This window comes from Dendrobates tinctorius, unplaced genomic scaffold (assembly GCF_039654945.1).
Source record: "Dendrobates tinctorius isolate UK_male_01 unplaced genomic scaffold, ASM3965494v1 ptg000011l, whole genome shotgun sequence".
Taxonomy (NCBI): Eukaryota; Metazoa; Chordata; class Amphibia; order Anura; family Dendrobatidae; genus Dendrobates; species Dendrobates tinctorius.
Window position 1 is genome coordinate 72322589 of NW_027361679.1, and position 27114 is coordinate 72349702.

Genomic DNA, 27114 nt, shown 5'->3' on the forward strand with positions numbered 1-27114 from the left:
GTTTGGAACATCTTGAGGGGTGCAGTTTTTAGAATGGTGTCACTTTTGGGTATTTTCTGTCATATAGGACCCTCATAGTCACTTCAAATGTGATGTGGTCCCTAAAAAAAATAGTTTTTTTTAAATTTTGTTGGAAAAATAAGAAATTGCTTGTCAGCTTTTTACCCTTTTAACTTCCTAACAAAAAAAATATGCTTCAAAAATTGTGCTGATGTAAAATAGACATGTGGGAAATATTTGTTAACTTTTCTATGTGAAGTCAAAAAGGGCTGCTGCCCTACTCATATAAAATCACAATGTGCATAAGTGAGAAATTGCTGCAGTAGAGTGACGGGCAGCTGCACGCTTTACTATCGTATTGGTAATGGAGGACTTACCCTGGAGTGCCTGGAAATGCTGACCACCTTGTTGTCCCAATGAAGGCGCAGAGCTTGGGTCTCACGAGCAGCGATGGGGAGCGTCCTCCCATTGCTGAGTAATCTCATTGCTCTCGTACACACACGAAGTGGTGGTGAGCTCCGTCCGGAAACGCCGCAGTGCAGTAGCGAGGTGAGCGGGGAGCATGGTTAGCGGTGATTTCACCTGTCCTAAGCAACAGACTCATGTATGGGCCAATTACTAACGTGTTTCAAAGGACCCAGTCCTTCTTCCTCAATGTATGGCCCCGCAGCTTCAGCTGTCTCTAAATAGCCTCACCCCAAACTCCTCTGCTTCATGTCATGATTAGCTGCGGATGGTCTGCAGGCTTGCCATATGATTAGTATCCCTGCATTCCAAAGTGTGGGAGAGTGTCTAAAATATGTGTGCTTCTCTTAACCACTATTCAGTTGGCTCCTATTCCTGCAGTTTAAGACTGCCACTGATTTAAACATGAATAGATTAAATAAATAAGTAAATAAGTGTTGAATGTATGCTTATTGCACACTAGCAGTATTAATCCTCCCTTGAACACAACTGTAGGCTGCACTCCTCCTTAATATTGTGTGTGATGGGGATGTCTATGTATGTGTGTGGTAGGTCTGGATACTTTATTATTTTTATTTTTAAACCTTCATTTAGTACAAAGATTATTGTGATGATGTGTTAAAATTCCTGAAATGTTATGAAAAAAAATCTCTCCTTACAGAAATTATAAATTACATTAGGAATGGTTTCTGAATTAAAAATACTTTATTAGATTACTTAGATTAAAAACTAAATTGATGTGAAATAGTAAAATCTTAAAATAATCCCCAGCAAAACATTTCTGTAAAACCTTCTTTTTCTAAAATAGATAAATAAAATAATTTGTACGGGCTACGTACTGCGGTCGTTTGTAGATATATTATAGATAGATAGGTAGATAGATACAAATATCTATATATAAAGCTGAGTGTATGTATGTGTATATGTGTCAAGCCACACCCACTCCACTTAGCCCTGCCCACTGGTGCATGGAGAGCGGGGTTGCAGAGGGAAAGTGCAGGACGTGGGTGGAGAGAGGAGCTGCAAGGGAGAGAATGGGACATGGATGGAGAGCGGGGCTGTGGAGGGATAGAGTGGGACAGCGCATGGAGAGCGGGGCTGTGGAGGGACACAGCGGGGCTGTGAAGGGAGAGAGGGAGGCTGTGGAGGTAGAGCACAGGGCTGTGGAAGGAGAGCGGGACATGGATGGAGAGCAGGGCTGCGGAGGGATAGAACGAGACGGTGCATGGAGAGCGGGGCTGCAGAGGGAGAGTGCATGATGGTGGATGGAGAGTGGGGCTGATAAGGGAGAGAGTGGGATGCAGGTGAAGAGCTGGGCTGCTGAAGGAGAGAACGGGAAGGACAGTGGAGACAGGGGCTGCGGAGGGAGTGAGCGGGACGGTGAGTGGAGAGTGGGACAGCGAGTGGAGAGCGGGGCTGCAGAGGGAGAGAGCGGGACAGCCAGTAGAGAGCCAGAATAAAGTCCTATAATTTAAAAAAATAACACAGACTCCTTTTATTTCAAATAAAAAATAAATTTATACTCACCTTACACCCATTGCATTGAAGCCATCATCACCTGTAAAAAAACGGAAATAATAAACAAAAATACTCACTTTACACTTAATCCACCAAATCTCATTTCCCCTGTAAAAAAGAAAAATAATGAACAACCATAGCTCTCACCTGTCCAAAGTGCAGCTAATCCATACTGTCCCATGACATCATCTGGCTTACACTAACAGTGTCATGATCCAGACTGGGCTTGGAGTCCTGTTTTCCCTTTTTCCCGATCTGGTCACGAAGGGCTTAACCTTTCTCAGCCTCAGTCTGGGTTCAGGTTTACTATTTATCGCCGCTGCTTCCTGCAGGCTATGTTGGTTATAATTTTGCCTAGGGTTGCTGTACCTGACTCTGTTCAGATTTGTCCTCCTGCGTTTGCAGTCTGAACCCGTGTCTCTGTTTTTCCCCATTCCCGTTTTGGCTCTGTCTTTTGGCTTAAACGCTCCAGACTGTTCCTGACTTTCTAGGCTTGCCTCTGATGCAGAGATTGTTTATTTCGCTTTGTAAAGCGCTACAGTGTGTTGCTTGACTCGGCCTGTCTGACTAATCTGATACCACCTGTGGTAGCCTGGCTGCTGCATTGCAAGCCTGCTCTGTTTAGGTGCAGTTCTGCGTCCACTCTACTGCAATCTAGTGGCGCCTGCACCTATCTGCATCGCAGCAGCCCCGACAAACAGGAGCATAGTCGCTCCTGCAGTGTACAGCACTGAGCCCTGTGAGAAAGTTCACCAGAGTTCATAGCTTAACGTTGGTGAATTTGCTTACGGCACTGCTCGCTATGTGAGAAAGTTCTTCTTACCATGGCAAATATGCGGGCTATTCTGGAGCAGCTGCGAGCTGCTGCCGGCATAAGAGATAAGACCTGGGTTCAGAATCAAATGGCACGTGGGGTTCAGTCAGCATCCAAGAAGAATGAGACCGCCATCCAGGCTAAGTCCAGAAGCCATGACAGAGACGAGCCAGAAGACCGCAGCATCTGATTTCTCCTACTCCTTTACTGATTAGAAGCACTTCACTTTCATATTAAATGGTGTAAATTAATGTTAGCAGTGCAGGGGTTAATTTGCTCAGGTGAGAGCTCCTGGAAGCTTTCCTGTGTTAAGGCTCTCAGCTATGCACTGTTAGCCTCTCCTATATAAACTGGGCCCTGGCTAGCACTCATTGTCAGAGTAGCTTTTGCTGCATGACTGGTGGTTGTTGCTGGTTGTTATTTGAGAAGGCGTTGGGTGGCTTTATCAGAGACTGTTGCTAGGTTTTGAGCGTGTGATAATTCCCTTTCTTCTGCAACTTTGGTTTAACCCCATCCTCCACTCCACAATATTGCTCTGTTGTCTGAGTGAGTATATTGGTATTGTTTGGTATTTTGCATTATCCATGTTTGTATTACCTTGCTAGTATGGTTGGTGTATTATGGTACACTACTACTCCCCTCTTCCTTGGTTGGGGAAGGGTACAGACTGAGGGCGGATTCAGGAGCTATGGCAAGGTACGTGGCCCTGGTGTCTTCACCATCAGAAGTAATCTGGGGAACATGGCAAGCTAGGACGCCCCTAGCATTAGGGACTGGGAAGGAGCCCCTGGTCCTAGGACACCCGACAACAGAGTCGTGATGCCACCCCTTGTTCCAGGCTTAGGAGCCCCTCTGGGGACCTTCCTGGTGGCACGTGCCAGAACATTGCAGCCGGCAGGTGCTCCAGGCTAGAGAGGAAACCTGTCATCAGCTGACCTGGAGTGGCGGGATTGAGTGGGCCACAGCGCGTAGCAATGCAGCCTGCATCTCCGAGGAGGCAGGAAGTGCGCACCGTAGTGAGGGTCCCTGCCAGCAATGCTACAGTCCAGCTGTTATCAGGATCAGCAGCTGGAGAGAAGAATGGCTTGTTGGAGCAGTCAGACGGGGCGCAGGAGCAGGCAGATGTCGGTTGGCCTGGACACCACAGAAGCATCACCATTGTCCCTTGCTTATGCCGCGGTGATAGGTGATAACAAAGTGGACAGGAGACTTTCTGGTCAGATGGGTCGGTCGGTGAACTCAGGATTATGGATTAGCAGCTGGAGGGCTCACAGCACTTGGGCAGCATTGTGAGTTTGGCTGTATGTCTTGTCCGGTTAACACCGTAAGTTGATTGGGTGTAGGAGCAGGGAAGCAGGACGTGTTAGCTAAGCCTAGTCAGGCTAGGGTGGATTCAGAGATTAAAGGTAATGGCACTGAATACATATGGGCAGTCCTTTCTTGGGGGCATGAATGAGGGGAATCAGACAGAAATGGGAGGCGAGACTAGCCATGGGTAACAGGGATCCAAAGAAAAATTTGGAGCTTGTCAATTTAATAAGGAGCCAGTTGCAAATTTAAATGTGTATGCTTGCACTGGAGTGGATCATTGTATTGACTGTAGCAATGTTTTAAAAAAGGAAAGGGAAAAGGGGGTAACAGCAATAGCCAAGAGGGTGACTCCAGACAGCCTTCCCACAATGGCCCCCCTCTCTAAATAGGTTCCCAGTAAATAAAGAGTGGCTTTCATTTCTCAGAGTTTTGCTGAGAGTTTTAAAATTCCTCAATAAGGTGCCCTTTTCACTTAAGGTCAGCATTTGAACACCCTGGGGTAGTCTCGGATAAAAATAGGAAAGAAGTTCAGCTTGGGTGTATGGCTGGTGCTTCTTGTTTTCCCCCAATGTTGGATGTGGTTATGTTAGCGCTGAGTGTGGTCTCTAAAAAGGAGCCAATACATTTCAGCTGATTCACCAGCTTTTGTACCCGAAAGGTTTAACAGTGAATGAAGGAATTGACCCTGAACTATACTCAGTAGTGTTCCCTTCATTTGACGAGGAAGTTCAGTGGGATAATTGTTATGGTCCAGGGACATTATTAGGCAAAACAGATATTGAATTGGCTTTTAGATTTCTTCTGGTTTACTGGGAGAGCATTTGTTTGTTGGGGTGTTATTGGGGGGCATATTATCTGGACAGGAATTTGCCAATAGGTTGTGCGATTTCTTGTTCTCTGGTTGAAGCTTTTAATTCCCTTTTAAAGTGGGTTGTGAGAGACGTTGGACCTGTGCAGTCGGTTATTCACTATTTATACAAATTTATGTTTTTGGGTTCCCCTGATTGTACAGTTTGTAACAACTTGTTGAGAACAATGGGTAATAGAGCGTTTTGGTATTCCCTTGGTGTAAGAAAAAACGGAAGGGTCTAGTACCCAGTTGTGTTTTTTGCGGAATGTTCATAGATTCTGTGGCAATGGAATGCAGTTTGGGCTGAGGATAAGTTGTTGCCTTTACGACAAGAGGTTGACAGGGCTCAGAGTTTGCGAAACACAACGTTGAGAGAATTGCAGTAATTGTTGAGAAAGCTAAATTTTGCTTGTAAAATCATTCCTATGAGTAGGACTTTTTGCTGGAGATTGGCGGGTGCAATTACAGGGGTGCGGGTACAGCATCATTATGTGCAATTAAAGAAAAAACATAGAGATGATTTGATGGTGTTGGGAACATTTCTGAAGAATTACAACAGACAGTCTATGATGCAAAATGAGGTGAAGAGTTATTTTGATTGTGAAATTTACACGGCTGTAGGAGGGAGAGTTCCCACTGTTTAACAGGACCGGAACCAAGGAGACTGTCACCAAGGTTCCTAGGAAAACTGTTTCCGGGAGACATAATTAGAAAATGTACCAGGGACAGTTCTAGAAGGATTGGGGACAGAGCAGGTATAAAAGGAACTGAGAACGCCTGCAGGGGGCACTCGGCAGAGCAGGAGAGAAGGAGCAGGAAGCTTAAGTGGTGCCAGACAGCCAGAGCCAGAAGGAGTGAGCGATGACCAGAGAGATTGGAGGCGGACTCACCACGGTCAGGGAGGAGAAAACACCAAGCAGCCCAGCAGACGACCGCGCCCCCGCTCCCGTCACTTCAGCCCGCGGTTGCGGCCTGACCGCTGCCACCCATGGCCGCTGCTGCCCAACTCCAGCCCGCAGCTGCGGCCTGCCCATTGCCACCCACGGATGTCCCTGCCCGACTACACCCTGCGGCTGTGGCCTGCTCGCTGCCACTCGTTGCCGCCGCTGCCCGACTTCAGCCCGCGGTTACGGCCTGCCTGACGCCACCCGCGGCTGCCGCTGCCCGACTCCAGCCTGCGGCTGTGGTCTATGCGTCCAGGGCCCCGGCCACCGCCATCCCGCTTCCACCGGGAGGCACAACGCAGAGGAACTCTTCAGGGGTCTGTTGTGCCCTCGCTCCACCTGGGCGTAGGAACGCCAGGAGCTTACGTCAACTCTTCGTCGGCTGGGCCCAGCAGCTGAGATGCCAAATAGACACTGCCAAACGTCAGAGGAGGATAAGTGACACGTTGTAGTTGATCAATCTTAGTTCTTGGACCCGTAGTGAGCCATACCACCGGCCTCATAGTTACCGGTTCCGACTGGGTAGTTATTATCGTGTTTACCTGTGTATTATTGTTGTTAGCTTGCTAGTTACTCGAGATAGCCCATATATATATATATATATATATATATATATATATATATATATATATATATATATATATATATATATTGCATTCTAAGCTCACTCTGGCTCCCGTCTCGTCACTGCATCCCGCCTACCTGCAATTACTACATTGACACAGCAGGAAGTGCAGGTTTTGGAGACTATTGTAAAGGCCAATGGTGTGCAGGGGCTTGGCCTGGGTTTTGGGATAGACTAGATTTCTTAAAGAATTTAAAACTGTTAGACTTATCTCCAATAATAGTGGCAGTGTCTTTATGGGGAGAGGAATTTAGAGATTGCAAGATTAGGTTTCATTGTAACAACTTGGGGGTGGTAGTGATCATTAATAACTACGGCTTCATCTCCACCTATTATAAGGTTGCTAATGAACTCGTGTTAAAGTACTTGGAACTGAATGCTTGGATTGTAGCAGTGCATGACCTAGGGGTCAAAAATTCCATTGCTGACTCTCTGTCTCCTTTCCAGTGGGACAGTTTGTGCAATTATGCTCCAGAGGCTCATCATTCGGGATTGCAATGCCTGTTACACCTGTGGAAGCTGGTTACAGAGAAGTAAGGAATTTAATTTGTTTGTTGGTTACTAAGCGCACATGGGAAGCATATGAGTCAGCCTGGCATGTATGGGAAAGCTGGTTGTTATGTTGGGGTGATATTTTTTCTGATAAGGATAAGATGTGTGCAGTTATGTTTTTTATTGGGTGAGCGTCTGAGTTAAAATGGTTGGTAGCAAAGACAAACAGTTTTGTGGTGATGCTTGCATTTGGTTTTTAACTTAGGGCCCAAAAAGATGTGACTAAGGAATTTTTGGTCAGGCAGGCTTTGAATGGCTTTTGGAAGGGTCAATTAAAATGGATAAGCAATGTTCATTTTCATTTTGGTGTTCTGGAAAGGCTCAGGGAACAACTGAAAGTGGTTTGTATTTTAACATATGAAACAATGTTGTTCCGTTTAGCTTTTTCTCTTGCATTATTTGGGGTTTTGAGAGACAGTGAATTGGTTTCAAAGAGAAAATGGAGGGCAGGGGGTTTATTGTGGAAGGACATTTCTTATTCAGACAGGGGTATTGAATTTTCAATTCATAGATCTAAAACGGGTCAAGGAGGTCGAGGCAGAAGGTTGGTATTGGGAGCGGTGATTGGTTCATTATTGCGCCCTGTGCTTTGTTATATGAATTATCAATCAGTTTGGGTGGACAACAAAAGTCTCTTGCTTTATCATGCTTTATCATGCAGATGGCTCTTTCCTTTCGAGATTTAGATTTACAGCAGTAATGAGGAAGGGCTTGAGGGGCGCAGCAATGGAAGCTGCAGATAAGGGCCTCATGCTGGAGGAAATCAACGGTTTAGTTAGGTGGAATTCTCCAAGTTATAGATCATACATACTGCACTGAATAGGTATTTAGGTATTTTGTTGAAGTTGTTTTTTTCATGTTTCTTTGCTGCTAATGCAGTTGTTTTTGTGATTGTGTATTACAGATACTATGCAGTGTTTAGCCCAAATATTCGGACACTTTTTTGTTTACTGGGTGGCCTTGTGGGCAGACATCAGGCCAGAGGGCCAGCAGCTGGGTTTTTAGAGAAAAGAGGTAATTATTTGATGGCTGGGATTCAGAGGTATGGTGTGGAGTCGGTTGTTGCCGGAGCTTCATAAGGCGGCACGCCTGGACATGATGCCCAACATATTGGTTCCACATGTCGGTTGGAATGACTTGGGGATAAGATCAGTTAGAGAGCTGATAAGAGATATCCATTTTGACCTGAGGTTATGGGTAGCATTAGACATGATATTATTGGTTTGGTCAGACATAGTTCAGAGAAAAGCATGGCGCTTAGCAAAATTAGTGAAAAGCATCAACAGAGCGTGGGTCAAACTGAATAGGGCTGCATCGAACTTCATGGCTCGTAATGCAGGCATGTGTGCGTCATCATGACTTGAAATCCTAGGAGGGTAATTTCTGGTTAACGATGGGGTTCATTTGAACGCTGTTGGAAGTGACATTTGGGTGCTGGCTATTCAGCAAGCAATAGAATGCGCTATGAAGTTGGTGGGGGGTGCATGCACCTGAGGTGTCAGGGTACATTTGTGGAGGCGGGGTTCCTTGGAGTTGGTAAAAAAATTAGATAGCGCCATTAATTCCACAGCACTTTACAGACATTATTGGCACTGTCCCCGATTTGGCTCACAATCTAAGTTCCCTATCAGTATGTCTTTGGAATGTGGGAGGAAATCGGAGTACTCGGAGGAAACCCATGCAAACACAGGGAGAACATACAAACTCCTTTGAAACCAGGACCCCAGCGCTGCACAGCAGCAGTGCTAACCACTGAGCTACCATGCTACCCAAAATATCTGTGCTTTAACCATTTGGTGGGTGATATCTTGTCATTGATAATATTTGTTAATAAATGGCAGCTGTGGCCAATTTAATTGAAGCAAAAATCTCTTGTGTTATTTCAGAGACAGGGGATTGAAGGGCACGGTTATCAATGTAAGGAGAAGTTTTGGAATGGAATGAGTCTGCCATACCCTGTCTTGTTAAATGAAATGATTGGTTAGAAACTGTAAAAACAAGAAATCCAGTTATTTTTACTTGAAAGAGGAAGGTGGAAATAATTATTTTTTTCATGGGCATACAGTAAGTCTTGTGTTCAAGATAAGATAGATGCAGCTATTTTTATATTATAAATGTTGCCTGGATAAAATGTCAACATTGAGGTCTGCCTGACTGCATTGTCTTAAATTATCTTGGAGACATTATCAAGGGAAATCTAGATTGCACCTGATGCCCTTATTTCACAAGTGTCCAGGATTCAAAAGTGGTTGTGATTTCAGTGCTTTGTATCATGATGAAGCTTTGTACATTTCTTCATAAAATAGCAATTCCATATGAAATTACTGATACAGTAAATTTTATTTATAAAATGATAACTTAAGATGCAGATTTACAAATAATTTGAAGAAAAGAAAATATGGGATATGGGTGACACAAGAGGTAAAATTACTTGCATGCAGTGTGAAAGATTCTAAGGAATAATCGTGAAAGTAATGATAACAGAAAGGTAGGACAGCAATAATGAGAGCTCAATTAGGAAATGTATTACGCTAGTTTCACACTAGCGCTTTTTAGAGCTGCGCTTCGCGCACAATAGAATCGCATGCAAAAAATGCATCATGCATTTTGCATGCGTTTGCTTTTTTAGGCGCATGCATTTTAACCAGTTTCAAGCCATGTTAACTCTTAAAATGCATGCAATTTTAAATGCAGGCGTGCACATGTCCAGGCGCACGTCTGCATTCCCATAATGTGACTGTAATGTGATTTTTTTTTTGCGCATCCTGTGCGCAAGCGTGCGCGTGCGTTGTTTTGAGACAAGTCGGACGGACCAAAAATGCAACAGGTTGCGTCCGGCACGCCTAGGCGCACACTACAAAAATCGCATGCGCACGAAAACGCATATGAACGCGTGCATACGCTAGACCATGCACCCCCATGCTAAAGATAGGGGCGCAGGACACATGCGCATGGACGCGCACGAAGCATAGCGCTAAAAAACGCTAGTGTGAAACCAGCCTTAGACCTTGGTAAAAGATGTTTTTTGGCGTGCAAAGAAATTATCAGTAACATCAAAAGAATTCAGTAGAACTGGTGCAGATCAAAAGAAATTGTGAAGGCTAGAGTGGAAGAGTGTAGATATGGAAAATAATATGTATAGATCATTAGCAGTATGTAAGGAAAAACTTTCAGGCACTGATTACATGCATAAACTGGTAATTAGAGTTGAGCGAAACAGGTCGGCCAGATTCATAAGTCGCCGACTTATGGCAAAGTCGGGTTTTGCCGACCGAAACCCGACCACAGCGTGAAGTCAGCCATGCGGTCGGCTAAACGAGCGCCAAAGTCGGATTTCCTAGAATGCTTGCACGTGACTTTTTTCAGCCACTGAGCAAGGACGTACGCTGTGGGCAACAAGATGACATGTGCAGTGTCCGGGGGGAGGGAGAGAGAGAGAGAGAGAAAGAGAGAGAGTTTTCGTGCACTTTAAAAAAGAGGTCCAGCATGTAGGTTTGTTTACTGTCCTCCACTCCATGCCGACTTTGCTTCCCCATTGACTTGCATTGGGTTTCGTGTTTCAGTCGGACCTTCGACTTTTCCCGATAGTTGGCCAATTTCGTTCGACTCGAGTTTTGAGAAAGTCTGGTTTCATGAAACCCGACTCCACCCTAAAAAAGGCAAAGTCGCTCATCTCTACTGGTAAAGTTCCAATGTAGTCAATTTCATGTGTTTAGACATATACGCTTGGCTTACATGACAGCAAAATCAATCAACATTTCGGCAAAAAAAGCCTTGTTCACGAGTTATCGAAACATAAAGAAAATAATATAACTAAGCACATGTTATATACAAAATTAACAATAAGTAAATGATAATATCAATATTGATATTATCATTTACTTATTGTTAATATTGTGTATAACATGTGCTTAGCTATTATTTTCTTTATGTTTAGATAAATTGTGAACAAGGCTTTTTTTGCCGAAACGTTGATTGATTTTGCTGTCATGTAAGCCAAGCGTATATGTCTAAACACATGAAATTGACTACATTGGAACTTTCTAATAAATTACCAGTTTATGCATGAAATCTGTGCCTGAAAGTTTTTCCTTACATATTGGACTATTTTTTTCTGGATGGCACTGTACATTGGTCAGCAATTTCCTTTGCCACATTATTATAGATCATTAGCAGAACATACAGTAGTAGAGAGTAGTGTTGAGGGAAGCGATGTATGGAGGTGCAGCAATATGGAGAGCACTGTGAACAAGCGCTAGAATTCTGAAACAAATTCTAAAGGTAGAAGTCAACAAATATGATAAATGACACAATGAGTAAAAGGTAGAGATGAGCAAGCACTAAAATGCTCGGATTCTCTTTACTCGAACCGAGCAATTCCTAATGCTCGAATGCTCATTTCAAGTAATAAGCACAATGGGAACCAATGGGAAATCAGAGAATTTTTCCAGCAGACCCTACAAGGAGGTCTGGAGAGCAGTGAAAATGTTGAAACGGATGGGAAAAGTGTTGAATGGAAGGTGAACAGGGTGGGGAAGACCCCTGGAAGCATCTCTGACACACAGATCGCTGCTGAGAACAATGATATCATGCTTTTACTCCACTTTAAGGACTGAGAATAAAACATTCAAAATCGACAAGAAATTGGAGTTTACATGGAAAAAAATTAAGAAGCATTCTTTCCTGTATAATGACTTTTATAAGGCAAAAATTAAAAAGGATTTAAAAAATAATAATTTATGTAAACCAAAATTGAATTTTTTTGTGAAAAAAATTGTAAATTTCAGTGTAATTTATGAAGGAAGCAATAACTGCCAAAAGTGTGATGTAAGAATGACTCAGATTCACTCTGTTTTAGACATAAGGGAGGGTCTCATACACATTCTGTTAAAACTCTCATGCAGTGGTACTCTTAGACTTATAAAGGCTATGCACTAAGTGTAGTATCTCATTCAAATATTTTAAGCAAGTTATAGTTATGGTACTCCTCCATTCATAAAAGTTCTGCACAGTGCAAAGCCTGGCAAAAATTAGAAGCAGGGTCATTCAAACAACCTTGAAGGCACCAACTGTAGTACCTCATTCAAATGTTGTGCGCAAACTATAGTTGTGGTACTGCTACACTCCTACATGTTATGCAGAGTGCAAAGCCTTCCAAAAACTACAAGAAGGGTCATCAATATACCTTTGAAGTTAACAATTGGATGGCCTCATTAAAATATTAAGAAATTGTACACCTGTAGCAGGCCAGTTTTGTTTTTTATTTCTAATCAATGAAATTTCACACAAAGCTTGTTCTACAGTATATATGACAATAGGCAATTATTTAACAAAAGTATTTTGTGAACTCTACCAGGCAAAATGTTTTTTAAACATTTGAACCCACAGTAATTTTACACAAATGCACATTAAACTGTAAGCGTGAATCAATGAATCCATAATACATTTTGGAAGCTTTTTTTAGAGTTTAATATACCAGAGAAATGTAGCAAGTATCGAGTTACGGAGTATGGATGAATCATTGAATCCATAAAAATTTTTTAGATGACTTTTTGTGAGTTAAACATACTAGTGAAATGGAACAAGAACCACGTTACAACGTATGGATCAATAATTGAATCCATAAAAAGTTTTGGAAGTTTTTTTAGTGTTTAATATACCAAGAACAAGAACACTGTTACAGTGTATGGATGATTCATTGAATCTCTAAAAAGGTTTGGAAGGTTTTTTAGAGTTTAATATACCAGCGACATGTAACAAGAACTGCGCTACAGCACCAAAATGTAACAGAAAGCACATAATACTGCATGGATCAGAAATTGAATCAATAAAAAAGTCAATTTTTTTTAGTTTTATATAACACCAAATGTAACAGAAAACACGTAAAACTGTATGGATGAGTAATTGAATCCAGACAAATATCTCAGCTTTTTTGTAGGGTTATGTATTCCACAGAAATCTACCCAAAAAGAACACGTAATACTCTATGAATGAGCAATATTATACCAATAAATTTTTTAACAATTTTTTTGATGGTTGGATACCTCCAAAATATACCCAAGAAGACATAATAGTCTATGGATGAGCAATATAATAACAAAAATTTTCGAACTTTTTTTGAAGGGTTATAAACCACCGAAACGTAGACCAAAGCACGCAATAGCATATGGATGAGTAATTAAAGCCAAAAAACTTTTTCAATGCTTTTTTTGGAAGGTAATATACCACTGTAATGTACTTCAGAGCAAATAATAGTATACTGATGAGTAATTGAATCCAGATACATTTTTCAAAAGTTTTTTGAAGGGTTATAAACCACCAAAATTTACCTCAGAGCGTGAAATAAGCTATTGATGAATAATTGAATCCGAAAATATTTTTCAGCGCTTTTTGGAGGGATATATATAACCGCAATGTACCCCAATGCACGTAATAGAGTATGGATAAGTAATTGAATTCAGATACATTTTTGGAAGCTTTTTTGGAGGTTTATATACCACAGTATGTAGATGAGAAACTGAATATAAATACCTTTTTAAAGGCTTTTTAGGAGTGTTCTATAACACCGCAAGGTACCCCAGAACACGTAATAGTATACTGTTGGGTAATTGAATCCAGATAAATTTTTCAAAGCTTTTTTGAAGGGCTATATACCACCAAAATTTACCCCAGAGCATGCCATACTCTATTGATGAATAGTTGAATCCAGAAATATTTTTCAACGCTTTTTTGTAGTTTTACATACCACAGTAATGTAACAATAATTGCTTTCAAATGTATGGATGACTAACCGAATCCAGAAAAATGTACTTGAAGTAAATATTTTGAAAGTGTAGTTGATGTTGTTCTACAGTCATAAAGGATTTGTAGAAAGTGAAAAGTTAGGCAAAAATTACAAGACAACTGGCAGGCCTTATTCAAATATTTTTAAAGTGTAGTTGCTGTACTCTTCCAATCAAAGGATTTGCACAAAGTACAAAGCCAGGAAAAAATTATAACTAGAGTAATATAATAATCCTCTGCAAGTGTCAGCATCTTCTTCTCCTTCCACGGGAGGCTGGGGGGACTGCCTCCACCTGTTTCCTGAAGCCCAATTTCCAGATGCCTGGGCTGTAATTGACCTGACTTCCGATAGTGCTGGAGCCCCCAACATATAGAAATAGTGATGGCCCCCATGTTACCTGCAACATCGTCTGCTCCCATTTAGGAAGTGGGGAACCCCTAGGAAAGTACAATCTCTCGGGGGTGGTGGGTGGTAGCCACACCTTGAGCTGACTTGTGGAGCTGCTCACAGACCATCCTTACCTCAAGAAGGGTTAGTCCTGCTCCCTTCCTTCTATGATCACACCTACCCCATATCAACGATGTTGATCCTCCATTTTGAGGAACATGACACTGGTTCCAGCTGTCAGCTCTTGCAGCCTTCGAGGCAAGTGTTCTATCTCTACTGTCCAATGGTTGAACGAAATGTGATGACAGGTCCCAAACTCTTCAATGGACCCCCTTCTCTGGTGCTGGTTGCACATAACAACCACCCCCCGGGATGCCAACTGTAAGTATCTTGCTGCTAGCGGGCATGATAGCATTTATCCAGCCCTGGTTTGCCTCCTTGACTCTAGGCCTCACATTCTGCTCACAAGTTCATGGATCGTGGCTCTCCTCACTGGAATCCGCAGGAACCCAGCAATGAAGGCTGTGGTCTGGATTCGGGACTTGGTGGTTCTGGGAATGTGTCCGGATCCGGACCACAAGCTCCTGCCACCTCTGTTGTCGAGCCAGATTCCTCTGGCTCCAAAACTCCTCCAGTCACTCCCTCAGGAGTCTTGCTTAGTTCTGCCTTCTTTGTTGCCCACTAAGCATGTTACACCATATAGATGACTAATTGAATACATAAAAAAATAAAGTGTTAGATATCACAGAAATGTACCCCAAACTACAAAAGACTGTTTTGGGTGAGTAATTTAACCCAGAAAATTTTTTTAATTTTTTTGGAAGTGTTTTATAACACTGAAATGTACTACAGAGCACATGGACTATATGGGTGAGTAATTGAATCCCCCCCAAAAATCTATGCTTTTTGGGAGTGTTATAGATCACAGAAATGTAGTACAAAGCACATAATACTCTATTGATGACAATATAGTACATTTTGCACCCCAAAAAAAATGTAGTCACATGCAGCACCTATATATTTAGCAATATGTGAAGCACTCATCCCTGCCCTCAACCTCTATTCTACCACTCTACCTGTTCCTGCAACTGTCCCTAGGCTAAATGCACCATGTATCTGATGTAAACAGCAAAGCACAATATTAGCCCTTAGAAGGGCTGTTAGTATGATGATTCAGCATCAGCACCAATATCAATGCTAGAGGACTGATTAGTTAAACTGTGCACACACAGGCCTGGATAACTGCTCTCTCCCTCCAATATGAACTGTCCCTGAGCGGTGCCGTAAGCCGAGCATGGCAGCACCTGTCTTTTTTTTTTTACACCTGATGATGTAATACGGCCAGCCAATCACAGTAATGCCACTACCAAGATGTCTACAGCATTACAGTGACTGGCAGGGAATCCATACATACTTAGTGGCTGTGTAACAGACTCCAGACATGTAAGATTTGAATTTAAAATCGAGCACAACACAATGCTCACAAAGTAACGAACATCCAGATGCCGGCTATCGGTGCAGGCAGAGGAGAATGAATGAATGAAAAACCTGACATGGGTTCCTCTTATGTTTTTGAACCAACCCGGCAAAACTCACAGGTGCGAGCTGGAATTCTCAGGCTGGTAAAGGGCCAAGGATATGGGCCCCCCAGCCTAAAAACAGCATCGTGCAGCTGCCCAGAAAAGGCGCATCTATTAGATGTGCCTATTCTGGAGCTTTACCCAGCTCTTCCCACTTGCCCTATAGCAGTGGCATGTGGGGTTAATGTTTGTGGGGTTAATGTCACCTTTCTATTGTAAGGTGACATCAAGCCCACGGCTTAGTAATGAAGAGGTGTCAGGGGGAACCCACTATGGGTTTATCATTCATTCATTCTCTGCTGACGCCGACCGCTGGCAGAGCAGGGGAGAATGAAAGCCTTGTTCAGCACCTGCCGCCAAGGAACAGCGCTTACAGTAGTTCCCCGGTGGCTGTCCGTGTGGTACTGATGCGGCACATGGGCGGCACATGGTTGCCACATGTGTGCCACACGTATTACACATGCAGACACTTGGACACTGATATCTCCGGTACTGGTTTTTCTCGTAGGGAAATATCAGGACATGTGAAAGGGGCCTTATTAAAGGGTCCAATGGTTGCAACACCAGGCACCAGTGAAACAGGTTCCTTTGAGTATGTGTATGTTGTTAGTACAGTCAGATGGTCTGCATTTAGGATGTATACCTTCACATAATGCAGGAACGCACCAGCACTATCACAAGGAAGGAAGTGATGCCTGACTTGAATACTCTATTCCTTTTGTCTCACCTTCACTGACCACAGTCCTATACACCCTCAAACGAGTGCAGCAAAATCTGAACTGCAATATGGTGTTCCTTCCCTTCTGAGCTTTGTACTGTGCCTCAAAAGTAGTTTTCGACCACACATGGAGTATCGGTGAACTCAGGAGAAATTGCCCAACAAATTTTGGGGTCCATTTTCTCCTGTTACCCTTGCAAAAATATAAAATTTGAAACTAAAAAAGATTTTTGTGGGAAAATGTGATTTTTTTTATTTTCACGGCTTGTTATAAACTTCTGTGAAGCATCTGGAAGGTCAAGGTGCTAAATACACATATAGGTAAGTTTCTAAAGGTGTCTAGTTTCCAAAATGGTGTCACTTGTTGGGAGTTTCCACTGTTTATGTACATTAGGGGTTCCACAACCACAACATGGTATCTGCTAATTGTTCCAGCAAATTTTGCATTCAAAAAGTCCAATGGCGCTCCTTCCCTTCCAAGCCGTGCCACCCAAACAGTTGTTTTCCTCCACATATTGGGTATTGGCGCACTCAGGAGAAATGGCACAAGAAATTGTATGGAGCAATTTCTCCTGATAACCTTATGAAAATGCAAAATTTGGAGCTAAAAAATATTTATTTGGGAAAAATGTGTTTTTTTTATTTTCACAACTGTACGTTATAAACTTCTGAGAAGCACTTGTGAGTTCAAGGTGCTCAATACACAACTAGATAAGTTCCATAAGGGGTCTAGTTTCAAAAATGGTGTCAATAGTGGGGTGTTTCCCCCACATATGGGGTATCAGTATGCTCAGGAGAAATTGCACAACAAATTGTATGGTCCATTTTCTCCTGTTACCCTTGCGAAAGTAAAAAAAGATACTTTTTCTGAAAGAAAGCTAAATATTTATTTTTTACTCTGTATTCCACTAATTCCTGTGAAGCATGTGAAGTGTTAATAAACTTATTGAATGTGGTTTTGAGTACCTTGAGGGGTGCAGTTTTTAGAATGGTGTCACTTTTGGGTATTTTTTGTCATTTAGGCCACTCAAAGTCACTTAAATTGGGAGGTGGTCCCTAAAAAAACTGGTTTTGCAAATTTTGTTGTAAAAATTAGAAATTGCTGGTCAAATTTTAACCCTTATAACTTCCTAACATAAAAATGTGTTTCAAAAATATTGCTGATGTAAAGTAGACATGTGGGAAATGTTATTTATTAACTATTTTGTGTGATACAACTTTATGATTTAAGGGCATAGAAATAAAAAGTTTGAAAATTGCAAAAGTTCTGATTTTTTCACAAATAAACACAAGTCATATCAAAGACATTTTTACCATTATCATGAAGTACAGTGGGATCCATTGAAGCGCTCCAGAGTTATGACCTCATAAAATGACACTGGTCAGAATTTAAAAAATTGGACTTTCATATTTGGGTGTGGTGTGCTTTTAGTAAATAAGGTGCTATTTACTACCTATTAATAATAAAGGTTTTTATCTGATATTACGTCGCATGTCACTTTACTTATATATATATATATATATATTTTTTTTTTTTTAAATTTATATATAAAAAATATTATATATATTTTTTTCATCTTATCCGTTTTTTTTGTTTAAATACTGAATGGTCTGCCATTCAACTTTTCATGCAGATATTATCTAGACAATAGATTACTAATTTTTTTGGTATATATTTTGCTATAGCTTTTTTTTCTGCGATTTTATTATCTGCTGTGTTTTACCATCTTGGTTACCATCTACTTGTCAGTATAACTTTGCAGTCACCAACAAAATGGCTCTGCACTGTATTCCTAAATGTCATCCTCTCTTATTCCTTAGCAAACACCCACAAGGGGAGGAGAGGAGTGACATCACACATGTGAGCAGATTAAGCCCATAATTACTGCAAGGCAGTAATCTGAGCTAGCAACAGTTACTTGCCCAGATCTTGAAACAAATGCACTACAGGGTGCAGCCAGCCCATATAGCAAGATGTCAGCAACACAGGTGCAAAATACCAGATCAACAGCCACTCTCCATCTACCCAATCCTGGAAGGGGTGACTGTCCAGTATACAATTGCACCTGTGTTGCTGACATCTTGCTATATGGGCTGGCTGCACCCTGTAGTGCATTTGTTTCAAGATCTGGGCAGGTAAGTGTTGCTGCCTTTTTGTCTGCTGTTTAAAAATTAATTTTTGGAGACTCGTAAGCGTGGGGACCTTTGGCGCGGGTTACGGGCTCACGCATTTTGGCCAAAATATCAACTAATACCTCACTATTTTTGTATTTTTTGCACTATATTTTTCAGGGTGCAGCCATGCCCAGACACCTCTGGTCTTGCATGAGGGTTGTTCACAAGGCTATGCATTGAGAGTGTGCTGGCCAGCCCGCCTAATCAAAAAGTAGGGGCGTGACTAATAGGCTGTGACATTGTGCGGTACCTTTGTGTGAACAACGCCTCTATTGTGCAATTGTATACTGGACAGTCACCGCCTCCAGGAATGGATAGGTGGAGAGTGGCTGTTGATCTGGTATTTTGCACCTATGTTGCTGACACCTTGCTATATGGGCTGGCTGCACCCTGTAGTGCATTTGTTTCAAGATCTGGATAGGTAAGTATTGCTGCCTTTTTGTCTGGTGTTTAAAAATGAATTTTTGGAGACCCTGAGTCTTCTTTAGTGGCTTTGCTATTCAATAATGTGAGCTAGTTGTATACTAGGTTTTTGTATCAAATTTCAATAGCTGCTCCCCTAATGTTTAAAAGTGTAAATACCAAACTTTTAAAAAATATTTTTCATATTTTACTAAATTATAAACAAATGATAATATTTTTTAATTGCAACTCCCCTTTAAGTGTGCCTGTATCTTTGAAGTCAATTTCTATCTTTATCTTATGCACAGTTATAGCTCTATGAGTCATGGAGTAAACTGAGTGCTAACCTTGCTTGTTTTATTTTCATCTAAGGAAGCAGAATTCAAATATCTGCTGAATGTGAATAATTATTACAGGGACTAGAATCACATTAAGTGCTTATTGATTCCCATGACATCACTAACAGTAATTGCACCGGTGAATAGAGCTTTGCCATATTGTAGTTCCTACATGTTACATATACTTAAAACAGTTCATTTTTTTTGCTATTTTATGCTTTATCTGTAATACAGTATACTAAAAAATATATACTCTATATTTTTCTTGCCTTTTACCTATGCAGATCAATAATGATCCAGTCGTGCATACAGAAGAAACATATACCTAAAATGCTATTATATGCTGTAATCAAAAATAAAGGGCGAGTGTATAATGACTACATTTATGGCTGACAGGGGTGAACTTCCCATTTTTAAGAATATAAATCCTACACATAAAATAAGAGTCTGCCAAATAGTGGTTCATATAAAAAAAATCTACTTTATTAAAAATTGATATACACAGGACAAGATTAAAAATGAGTTGCACCATGGAAGAGGCGACAAAAACAGCAGGAGGAGATGGTTGCAGAACAATGGAGTAAAGTCAAATGAAATATCAATACTGGACAAATATGCATAAGGCACCTTGGTCAAAAGTCATCACAATCAGCAGATCAGCAATTGTTTTTGTTATGGTAACCTTAAAGGGATTGTCTAGTTTTGGCTCAAAAGTCTGCAGTCACTCAATGTGACTGCAGACTTGTGAATCTTCACAGCATCTTTACACAAATGATTTGAGTGAGGATGTCCATGCCTAGTCAGAATGTGGCCGGAAGTATGCATATCACATACTTGCGGCCACATGACCACCCGGTCTTGCTGTCTGCACCAGAGAATCCTAGCAGCGCACGCTGTGCACACTTTGCTGATTCACAGGTCTGCAGTCACATAGACTGACTGTCAAAACCTGGACAACCCCTTCAACACCACATCCATATCTATAAATACTGTATGTACTTCTCCTAGGACGAGGCCAACTCCAAAATATGTTTTGGTATGTCAGTACTAAATTGCAAAATTCTTGGATTGGTGGGTCTTTGAATTGCTGCAATTCCGATTTTCAGGTATTTCATCTAGGTCCGTACTCATTAAACATATGCCATTAAAATGTCATTTGGGATTGAAATAACTGGGTGTAAAGAAATAAAGAACAAAAAAATAACAAAAAATACAGAGTGCCAATGAAAATTTTGTTCAGGTCAATGCTTATCCGGTTGCATTCTTCAAAACTGTCCTAGAGTATGTGCACATTTTGATTGCTACAGACATTTCTGTTGCAAATACTGAAATGTTGACAGGAAATACAGCATAAAATACATGTTTTTGCCTTATTTTTCACATGCTTTTTCATGCATTTTTCCCATATTCATTAGAACAGGGGAAAATACTGCAAAAATGCTGAAATAATTGACATGCTGCAGATTTGAAACTGCTTCAAATCTGTAAAAAAGAAAAAAAAAGCAACATGTGCACATGAGACTTAACTTTGCCGGTACTAGGAAATCCTTCAGTTCTTGTGATAAAACTGCATGGAAAAAAACATGACAAAACGCATCGAATACTTAATGTGTGCACATACAGTTGAAACCAAAAGCATGTTTTCCTCAATATCTCACATGAAATCAGAATAAACCTTTCCCGTTTTAGGTCAGTTAGGATTACCATAATTATTAATATTTGCCAAATGCCAGAAAAATGAAAAAGAGAGAGAATGTTTAAGGCATTGTTATTACTTACTGCAAAGTCAAAAGTTTACATACATTTCATTAGTATTTGGTGCCATTGCCCTTAAACTGAATAGCCTGGGTCAAACGTTTGGGATATCCTTTCCACAAGGTTCTCACTATAGTTGGTCGGAATTTGGGCCCATTTCTCCTGACAAAACTGGTGTAATTGATCCAGGTTTGTAGGTCACCTTGCTCGGACCTGCCTTTTCAGCTTTGCCCCTACATTTTCAATAGGATTGAGATCAGGGCTTTGTGATGGCCACTCCAAAACATTGACTTTGTTACCTTTAAGCCACTTTGTTACCATTTTGGTAGTATGCTTCTAGTCATTGTCCATTTGGAGACTCATTTCCACAAAAGCTTTAACTTCCTGGTTGATGTCTTGAGATGTTGCTTCAGTATCGCCACATAATCTTCTTTTCTCATGATGCCATCTATTTTGTGAAGTGCACCAGCCCATCCTGCAGCAAAAAAACCCACAACATGATGATGCCACCTCCGTGTTTAACAGTTGGGGTGGTGTTCTTAGGCTTCCAAGCTTCTCCCTTTTTCCTCTAAACGTAACAATGGTCATTATGCCCAAAAAGTTAAATTTTAGTTTCATCAGACCACATGACATGTCTCCAAAAATTAAGGTCTTTGTTCCTATGTGCATTTGCAAACATTAAACTGGCTTTTTTATGTTTCTTTTGGACAGCAGTGGTGTAGATATCATAATGCTACCTGATATTAGAGACTTGTCCATTTCATTAGAAACTCTTTTCTTTGCCAATTGACTTATTTAAAAAATTACATATAGGAATTACATGAAAAAAAAAACATTTTAACTAGAACATTTATGTAGGGCAGCCACTTCTTGTACTAAATTGCAGAGATAAATAGGTGTCACTAATGACTTCTATTAATTGGTTTTCTAATTAGTCCATGGCCTATTTGTGAAATATAACTTCTATAGTCTTATGGACTATAATTGCTCTTTGTGGAGTCTGACCTCTAAATTATTTTTGCATGCGTAATATTGAAATCCATATTAGACTTAAAAGTTGTCTTCTATAGATAACATTTCTATATAGGGTTTACAGACTTTAGACAGGTATTTCAAATAAAACAAAATGCAAGCTTTTAGAAAATCCATGTTTGCTTTCTCGATTGCTGTATATGCAGCATTGAACTAGCACTTATGTGTATAGATTAAGAATCACTTACCTGCTTCCTCCTACAGACCCAGCGGTCATGTGATCGCCGAGTGTAAGGAAGGTGCAGGAGCTACAAGGTCATTGGCTATACAAACAGCTCTGCTATGCAGCTAGAATGTTGACATTCCCGAGTAGGATGGACTAGTATACTAGCTCAAATTAGCAAAATCAGCAACAACAACAAAAGAATAATATTTTGATATGTTAAAATACCCGCCACTAGTGTTGAGCATTCCGATACCGCAAGTATCGGGTATCGGCCGATATCAGCGGTATCGGAATTCCGATACTTAATTCCGATACTTTTTTCATATCGGATTCCGGGATCGGAATCGGAATAGGAAGTTCCCATCATGCTATGAGCCTGCTTGCTTTGATTAAGCCAATGGGAATCCTCCGAAGTGTGGGCACATCCTGTTAGGCATGTAGGCATGTTAACTATTGGCATGGCTGTGATTGGCTGCCGAAATGATGTCATGATGCACTATAAAAGCCACCGCAGCCGCCATTTCTGGTCACTCTGCTGTGAATTCAGTTAGGGACAGGCTGCTGTAGAAGACTGTGAGGGACAGTTAGAAATAGCGATTCTAAAAACAATATTGTGCTTTATCCAGGCTACATAAACCACCACTGTAGCTTGCTTTTCCCTAGCAGCGCTGTTTTCACAGCTGTCTGCAAGGGCTGTGTGAGTGCAGCTCACGCTGTGGAGTGGGTCCTGCAGCCACGTCAGGCTGTAGGCCACCCAGTGTGATCACTGCTGCCTCATACATCTTTTATTTTTTGAGCTGCATTTTTTAAATAATTTCAATCTAGTGTGCTTCCATCCGTATCCATATACGTTGGTTGCAAACACTAGTAGTAGACAGCGGAGCCTTTCTGCAGCCTTTCAGTGCTAGTGTCCACTTTGCTGCACTGTTCACGGCTGTCTGAGAGGTCTCTGACTGTGTGTGAGTGCAGCTCACGCTGAGTAGTGTGTCCTGCAGCTACGTCTGGCTGTAGGACGCTCAGCGTGCGTCACTGCCTCACACATATTTTTATTTGAGTGCAGCTCATTTTTTCTTCTATTAGTGTGCATCCATCCGTCTCCATCTACGGTGGTTGCAAACACTATATAGGAGTACACAGCGGAGCCTTTCTGCAGCCTGTCAGTGCCAGTGCCCACTTAGCTGCACTGTTGACGGCTGTCTGAGAGGTCTCTGACTGTGTGTGAGTGCAGCTCACGCTGAGTAGAGTGTCCTGCAGCTACGTCTGGTTGTAGGACGCTCAACGTGCGTCACTGCCTCACACATATTTGTCTCTGAGTGCAGCTCATTTTTTCTTCTCCTATTAGTGTGCATCCATCCGTATCCATCAACATTGGTTGGTTGCAAACACTATATAGGAGTAGATAGAGGAGCCTTTTTTTCTGGCTTGTGCCCTGCCGGCGCAGCCAGATTAGTATTACCCAATTTTTTTGGAGCCTCATCTTTTGCATTGTAGGTTACCTGCCTGCATTGTAATAGCTCCAAAAAGTTGGTGATACTATCAGTTTCAATTCTTTGTTCTCATACTTTGAGTTTGTTTCAAACAAAGAAACCACATAAAAAGTTCACCAAACACTACATTTTGAACTTGTGTAGGCCACATCAGCTCCTATTAAAGTCTAGTCCACACACACACACTTCATAAAATTAGTGTTTCTTGTACCTGTAACCAGCTGTTCAGGAATAAGCACACTAAGGCCCCCCTTTGACCCTTTTTTGCCTATCTTAAGCAGTCTTGCAAGATGAAGAAGGCAGGGAGTAAGGCGCGGGGGCGTGGGCGTGGGCGTGGAGTTTCAGCAGGGAGAGGACGTGGGGATTCTGCAGGGAGAGGACGTGGGGATTCTACAGGTAGAGGACGTGGGGATTCTGGGCCTGCTGCGGGCACCAGTGGATCAGCATCCCCCAGTTTTAGCAGGCAACAGTCCTTTATGCGCAGCTTTGTAGGACCTCAACGTACCCCACTGCTGCGGGAGGAACAAATTGAAGCCGTTGTCGGATGGATGGCAGCTAACGCATCGACTTCAATTACTTCCGCATCCTCTCAGGGTCAGAGCACCGAAGAGCAACCATCTGTCTCTTCACCACCTGCCAAAGTGCCCAGGCAGTCAGAGAGACATGGACAGGAGCCATCACAATCTCTACTTCTGTTCTCGGAATCTGTTGGCTTGGAAAGAGGGGGCCAGCCAAGCAGCATTCCTGAATGTGAAGAAGAGGGAGTATGCAGTGATGCGCAACTTCTTTGTCCCTCTGAATCTGAAGAGGCGAGTGGGCCAGTGCCTATGGTCAGCACACCTCAGTACGCATCAGATGATGACGAGACTCAGTTGCCACTTTCTGGTGCGTACGGTGCTGGCGAGACAACCCCGGAGAAGCAGCTGTTTGAAGAGGGGAGGGAAGATGATGAGGTCCTTGACCCATCATGGCGTGAGCAACAGGAAGGTGGTGGGAGCAGCTCGGAGGAAGAGATTCCCCTACCGGCCAAAACAGGAGGCAGAGGGAGGGGGAAGACTTGGTTGCCTGTACCCTCCACTTCGGCACCCGTTAGGAGCATTCCTCCTTCCAAAGGCAAACCGGGCGCTCACAAGAGTTGCAGTGCGTGGTCCTTTTTTGACACAGTTGCAGATGACATTTGCTTTGTCAAATGCAAGCTGTGTCATCAGAGAGTCAAAAGAGGGAGAAATGTCAGCAACCTCAATACCACAAATATGTGGAAACATGTGCGCACCAAGCACGAGTTGGAGTTGCAGAGACACCCTCAAGACGTAGGCCAACGTACAGCACCACCTACCACCTCTTCAGTTCGTGTTGGGCCCTCTTCCTCCAGCTCACACACTGCTGGTTCGGCTTCCTCACAGGATCGCCAAGGAAGAACCTCTGCCACTGTTGTCCGGAGACCCTGTCAGATTCCACCCATAACAGCACGTTCCCATCCATCACAGCCATCGGTAGCACAGGCATGGGATAAAAGGCGCCCTTACTCGGCAAACCATCCCCGAGCACAGTCTCTGAATGCTGGCATTGCCAAACTTCTGGCAGTTGAAATGCTGTCATTCAGGCTGGTGGACACTGACACCTTCCGGGACTTAATGGCATTGGCAGTCCCCCAATACAACGTGCCCAGCCGCTTTTATTTCAGCAGGCGAGCCGTCCCTGCCCTGCAGAAACATGTTGAGGGCAAAATAAAACATGCGCTACTAAACGCCGTTAGTAGCAAGGTCCACCTGACCACCGATGCGTGGACCAGTAACCATGGACAGGGACGATACCTTTCCCTCACTGCCCACTGGGTCAATGTTGTGGAGCCGGGTACGGATCTGGAGAGTGGCGCTGTACGTGTTCTTCCAACGCCACGGATTGCAGGACTCCAGTCTGTACACATAGACTCCTCCTCCTACTCAAGTTCCTCAGAAACAGCAGAGCAGGAGCCTGTTACGACCGATATGAGCACAGCCGTGGCCAAACGTCAACAGGCTGTACTCAAATTAATTTCTTTGGGGAATCGAAGCCACACAGCGCAGGAGCTCTGGAATGCTATCAAGCTGGAGAGCGATGTGTGGTTTGGGCCAGCGAATCTCCAGCCGGGCTTGGTAGTGTGTGACAATGGCCGAAATCTGGTGGCAGCTCTTGGCCTAGGCAACCTCACACACATCCCATGTCTGGCACATGTTCTTAACTTGGTCGTGCAGAGCTTTCTGAGGGACTATCCGGATCTTGATGCACTGTTGCACAAGGTCCGCATAGAGTGCGCTCACTTGCGACGTTCCAGCACGGCAAGATCGCGCCTCGCTGCTCTGCAGCGACGATTTGGCCTTCCAGAACATCGCATCATATGTGACCTACCCACCCGGTGGAATTCAACGTTACATATGTTGGAGCGGTTGTGTGAGCAGCAGGCAGCAGTCATGGAGTACCAGCTGCATCAGGCGCAAACAAGTCGCACTGTGCGCCGTTCACACTTCAGCACCATTGAGTGGGCCTCTATGAAGGACATCTGCCTCGTTTTGCGTGCCTTCGATGAATCCACGCGGATGGCGAGTGCAGATGATGCACTAGTCAGCATGACTGTCCCCCTTATCTGCCTGCTTCAACAAACACTGCAAGCACTAAGGGATGAGGTTTCAGAAGAGGTGGAGGATGAGGAGTCCCAAATGCCATCTGCTTCTGGACAGTCTGCGCTACGTGTTTCCTCACAAAGGCCTAGGCAGGGGACACTTTGTGAGGAGGATGAGGAGGAGTCGATGGAGGAGGAAGACATCTCTCCAGAGGAGGGAGGTACACAAACCTCTACTCAGTATGTACAGCGAGGGTGGGGTGATGCAGAGCAGGTCGAGGTCACGCCTCAAACAGGGGACAGCGGTTCTTTGGCAGTTGGGAGTCTGCAGCACATGGTTGAATTCATGCTGCAGTGCCTGAGAAACGACCGCCGCATCGCCCACATTCTCGTCTCGGCTGATTATTGGGTGTACACCCTCCTAGATCCTCGCTACCGGGACAGCGTACAAAGGCTCATACCAACGTTGAACCGGGAGCGTAAAATGCGGGAGTACGAAGAGTCACTGGTGCAGTCCATAATGTTTTCCATTCCACCCGACAGCATTGTTGCAAGTGCTTTACAAAGCAGCTCTGTGCGTCGAGGCAGTGGAGGAAACTCTGCACAAAGAGG